This window comes from Caretta caretta, chromosome 3 (genome assembly GCF_965140235.1).
Source record: "Caretta caretta isolate rCarCar2 chromosome 3, rCarCar1.hap1, whole genome shotgun sequence".
Lineage (NCBI taxonomy): Eukaryota > Metazoa > Chordata > Testudines > Cheloniidae > Caretta > Caretta caretta.
The window spans coordinates 125652324-125658323 of record NC_134208.1 but is presented as its reverse complement, the minus strand read 5'-3'; positions in this window follow the sequence as shown (position 1 = coordinate 125658323).

The window sequence follows — 6000 nt, the reverse complement described above, 5'->3', positions numbered from 1 at the left end:
AGGCCCATGGTGAGTAGTAAGTTGTGTCCAATTTTTTGGCAAATAATACATTTACCAAAATTCAAGCCATTTGCAGATTTTGGTCAAATTCAGTGTATAATTTCTGTCAGAAAAAGAGTGCACTTTTAAAAAGTTGAAACAGTTCATTCTGACAATTTTGAAAACAAAATGTATTGACTTTTCATTTTGAAATATTTTATTTTCAAATTTTGCTATATTTTTATTAAAAAAACACACAGAAAAAGGGTGAAAAACATAGTATGAAACAGAAAAAATTCCTGATTGAAAAACACCCCAGAAACTAAACAAAAACATGCAAAACATTTTGTTTAGTTTCGTGTTTCTCAACCCAGCACAAAAAATTTAGGGGCTTCTTGTTTTCTCAAGAAAAACCTGAAAAAAAAAATCAGTTTTGGTTCAAAATGAAATGATCCTCCACTCCACCCCCCAGAGGTGGGCTCTTGGGCCAAAAAAATCAATTATTCTCTCAGCTCTTGTGAACAGTCCCGGTGATTTCATTGGAACTAGTCAGAGTAGCAAGCACTGCTCCTGGTAGTAAGTATTGGGACTGAGTCTTCCACAACCCAACTCCTTTTATAAAACAATAATAAAATTGGATCACCTACAGGTGGTAAATACTGTAATATGAAGTCATTAGTCAAACTGAGAGGTGGTTATAAAATGCTAAATTTTTAGAAATGTAAGAAACAGCTATAGCTCCAGTTAAATCTGAGAGAAAACAAAAGCACACTGCTGTATCAAAAAACACTAAAAGTATTATCTATATAGAGATGTCACAGCTACCGTGCTCCAGGCTCCACATGAAGCATCAATCTATTACCAATGAGATCATGTGTACAGCACTCATAAAGTACTGCACTTAGGAAGGAAAAATCACACGCACAACTACAAAATGGGAATGACTGATTAGGTCGTGCTACTGCTGAAAAATGGATCTTAGGGTTATCCTGGATCACAAATTGAACATGAATCAGTTGTGGAAAAGGCTGGTGGTTGTCCTTGACTTGCTAACACCAACCCAGCGGTGACTGCTAGGCCAGATTGCTCACACTCTGGTCCCTCACAACTACTCAAAGCATTTGAGAAATTAGTTCAGTCAAGTAGTAAATATATTCTAAGGTCACACAGAGCTTTAAGTTAAACAGCTTCTGACACGTTTGGACAAATACATAAAATAGGGGTTTGGAACCCACGCTGGGGAAAATCACCATGGCTCCTTTGACGTCAATGGAGCTTAAACAACATTTGATCAAAACTCCTTTTGATTATCTCACACATTTTCTTCTCTTTCTGTCAATCCAGCACCTTTCACAGGTGATGAATTTACATGAAAAAAGAAAGTAAGTCTTGCTACAGTAATTTAAGTGATATTTTTATATTGCCTAAAGTCATGTACAAGCCTAGAAGAAAATGTGGTAATTAACAATCTGCACTTTATTGTGTGTTTCCAAGTAATACACTATTTAGCTTTACATGTAAGTACTAAGGACTTTCTAAATATATTCTGTTTATATCAGTTCATTTTACGCCTGTGGAAATAAGTGACTTTTTTTTTAATTTGATGTCTGAACCGAAAAGGTTTAAATAAAAAGTTTCAGGTCAAACATAATGTTTCATTTGAACTGAAATGAAATATTTCATTTTATTTTGGGCTTTTTAAAAATGTTATTTAAAACAATTACAAAAATGGAATAATGTCTTGAATCAAAATGCTTTTATTAGAAAACAAAACCTTTTGATATTTTTGGATTTTTCTCTTTTTTGAAACAATTTGTCAAATTTGATCCAAATTTACAAATTGTTTAAATCAACCCAAATATACAGTTTTCAGCCAAAAGAGGTTTCACGTAAAAATTTTAGTTCATTTATTGCTAGAACCTTCCATCCTTATTCACACTGAGTAGTACCTTACTCCCTGAAAGAGTCCCATTAAAATTAATGGGTCTGTTCATCCACTAAGCTACTACTAACATGAATAAGGGTATCAGAATCTGGCCCTACACCCCATCAATCTAATCTGAACTGTAAATGATTAAAATGTATACCCGAAATAAAACTTACGAGAGTGTGCACCATAGTCAAGTTACCATTGCTGTTAGCAACTTAGCTCTTACCTGTCCTAGCTTTTAAACACCCACTAATATCTCAATCCTGCAAACACTGAGGGATGTTAGTAACTTCCCACAGTATTCTTGCCAGTAAGTTGAAGAAGTATGGACTGGATGAATGGACTATAAGGCGGATAGAAAGCTGGCTAGATCGTCGGGCTCAACGGGTAATGATCAATGGTGTACTACTTATGGCTGCCAGTCCTGGTGCTCCGCCAGTAGCCCATTCCTACGGGGAGAAATTTAATACACTGCACCCGCGGACAGAACCCCAGACTGGCTCAGCCCGCCGCCAGTCTGGGGTTCCGGCCGCTGGTTCCTGCCAACCGGGGTCCCAGTCACCGGCCCCACTCAGCCTGCTGCTGGCCTGGGGTTCCGTTCACCCAGGCCAGCAGCGGGCTGAGCAGGGGCGGCTACCAGGATTCCGGCTGACAGCAGCATGCCAGTAAAAATTGGCTCGCGTGTCGCCTTTGGCACTCATGCCGCAGGTTGCTGACCCCTGATCTAGATTTAAGCTTTGCCTTCCAGCCTGTTCAATATTGATTTTTATTCTCCACGGTGGGGGAGAGAGAGAGACCGTTCATCTTCCTGACAGCAAAACAACTAACAGCCTTTCAATTTCAATCACAAGAAGAAGTAGTTTAGAAACTACTAAAATCCCTAAAAGACTACACAATGGCCACTATTTTATTGTAGGTATTTCCTGTTGCTTCTAAAAGACTCCCATGAAAATGGCAGGCTGTTTTTCTGGTATGTAGATCCTTTCGTAAACTCTAATTGAGTTACACTACGATTCTTTGAAATAAAATTCTGACCGTCCACACTGTGTGTGATAGCATTAGCTGTGCTGCTTGCACCTACTGGCATTTTTACGACGTGCCTGTCTCTCTTGCCCTGTTAAAATATGCTACTGTGGGAATTGGCCTGTCTGTGTTTGGAGGTATGGCAGCATTTTGGTGGGTGCTTTTATTGTCAGCTGTATTCCTCCCTGATTCATCTTCTCCGTCTGAGACAAAGCCATCATAGAGAGTCATAGAGAGACTGTGTCACTGGTAGGTTTCCCCCACAGTTATTCTATCAGTTCTGGTCTCAGAAGCATCCCTCTGTACAACAAATTTCATTCTCTCCATCTTTTAAGTCAGTTGTCTTGTTGTCACTGATAGATCAGAGCCCCTTCAATCTGTTTAATTGGAAGTGCCTAGTGAGGGGGTATCATGGCATTGAAGTACAGCAGGGTTTAATGCCTCTGTTGGATTGGTGGGGTTTTTATGTGAGTCTTGAGTGGACTGATGTCTTACATATCTCTTCCTCTTTCTTCCTCCACCTCATTGCAAGCTATGGAAAACAGGCCTGTTAGGGGTTGCTTCATTGTGATTGATTGTACTAGATGGACTGTGCTGTAAGAAAATAGGAAATTGACTTAATGAAAGGAATTGAACTTTGGAATTGTAGACATGTGAGGGTGTCTATCCACTATTAGTCCTTGATTGACTTGGTTGTAGCTCTCATTGACAGGTGTATAAGCTTGTCTCCATGAATCAAAATGAACCATTCAAGATCTTGGTTACTAGAATGGAGGACCATAATGATCTTTAAGGGATTTTCATAGGTTACTGGTTTAAAGCCAGCTTGATGAGGTGCTTTTATTTTTTTATGCTAAAAAAAACATTTGTTTGATGGCTGGTGTAAATGCTTGGCAGAACACAATGTCAGCTGCACAGCATGGTGTGTAGGAAGGAAGGCACATAAGAAAACAGTGAAGGATTGTACCAGGATATACTAAATGCACAGCCAGCTAGTAACAGTGTTAGCACCATATAGGTTTTGCTTCACAAACTTTGGTTTAAATAAGCAAACTGAAAAGAGGTTGGCAATCTAAGAACAAAATGTCCGCAAGCCATGGACAACCCTACAATTTGCTTATCCCTACTTAGGTGTGCTACCCCGTGCACTACTGACTTTCTGTGGAGTCGAAGGAGATCACCATAATTAAGGCTGAATGACAGTTAGGTGTTAAGCCTTATTTCTAACTCTCTTATCTTTTTCAGAAGACCTTTTAAAGCATGAAGTTTTTCAGCCTTTGTTTCAATTCTGGGTAGACACTTTTTTATGCTTGTACTTTATCAAAGAAAAACATTCGGAGCAATGTGATTTGATTTGGTTTTTAATTGCTTGCTTTTCCATTTCAGAAAATTATTCAAGCTTTCCTCAGTAAGCTGTGTTTAAATTGTGTGGATTAAAAAAAAGTACAAACCAGTCTTCTTTTTTCTTTGAAGGTCACAGGAAAAAATAGGTATTGACATCGAATCATAGAATATCAGGGTTGGAAGGGACCTCAGGAGGTCATCTAGTCCAACCCCCTGCTCAAAGCAGGACCAATCCCCAACTAAATCATCCCAGCCAGGGCTTTGTCAAGCCTGACCTTAAAAACTTCTAAGGAAGGAGATTCCACCACCTCCCTAGGTAACGCATTCCAGTGTTTCACCACCCTCCTAGTGATAAAGTTTTGCCTAATATCCAACCTAAACCTCCCCCACTGCAACCATTACTCCTCATTCTGTCATCTGCTACCACTGAGAACAGTCAAGATCCATCCTCTTTGGAACCCCTTTTCAGGTAGTTGAAAGCAGCTATCAAATCCCCCCTCATTCTTCTCTTCTGGAGACTAAATAATCCCAGTTCCCTCAGCCTCTCCTCATAAGTCATGTGTTCCAGTCCCCTGTTCATTTTTGTTGCCCTCCGCTGGACTCGCTCCAATTTTTCCACATCCTTCTTGTAGTGTGGGGCCCAAAACTGGACACAGTACTCCAGATGAGGCCTCACCAATGTCTAATAGAGGGGAACAATCACGTCCCTCGATCTGCTGGCAATGCCCCTACTTATACATCCCAAAATGCCATTGGCCTTCTTGGCAACAAGGGCACACTATTGACTCATATCCAGCTTCTCATCCACTGTAACCCCTAGGTCCTTTTCTGCAGAACTGCTGCCTAGCCATTCGGTCCCTAGTTTGTAGCGGTGCATGGGATTCTTCCATCCTAAGTGCAGGGCTCTGCACCTGTCCTTGTTGAATCTCATCAGATTTCTTTTGGCCCAATCCTCTAATTTGTCTAGGTCCCTCTGTATTCTATCCCTACCCTCCAGCGTATCTACCTCTCCTCCCAGTTTAGTGTCATCTGCAAACTTGCTGAGGGTGCAATCCACACCATCCTCCAGATCATTTATGAAGATATTGAACAAAACTGGCCCGAGGACCAACCCTTGGGGCACTCCACTTGATACCAGCTGCCAACTAGACATGGAGCCATTGATCGCTACCCATTGAGCCCGACGATCTAGCCAGCTTTCTATCTACCTTATAGTCCATTCATCCAGCCCATGCTTCTTTAACTTGCTGGCAAGAATACTGTGGGAGACCATGTCAAAATCTTTGCTAAAGTCAAGGAACAACACGTCCACCACTTTCCCCTCATCCACAGAGCTAGTTATCTTGTCATAGAAGGCAATTAGATTAGTCAGGCATGACTTGCCCTTGGTGAATCCATGCTGACTGTTCCTGATCACTTTCCTCTCCTCTAAGTGCTTCAGAATTGATTCCTTGAGGACCTGCTCCATGATTTTTCCAGGGACTGAGGTGAGGCTGACTGGCCTGTAGTTCCCAGGATCCTCCTTCTTCCCTTTTTTAAATTTGGGCACTACATTAGCCTTTTTCCAGTTATCCGGGACCTCCCCCGGTTGCCATGAGTTTTCATCTCCTTTCTCTATAGACTAATCCTATTCTAGTCAACAGGACCATGTGCATAAGCAAGGTGAGAAGGATTTGACCTCTTATGATCACTAACCATGTGGATGCAGTGACCTTCCCAGTGGT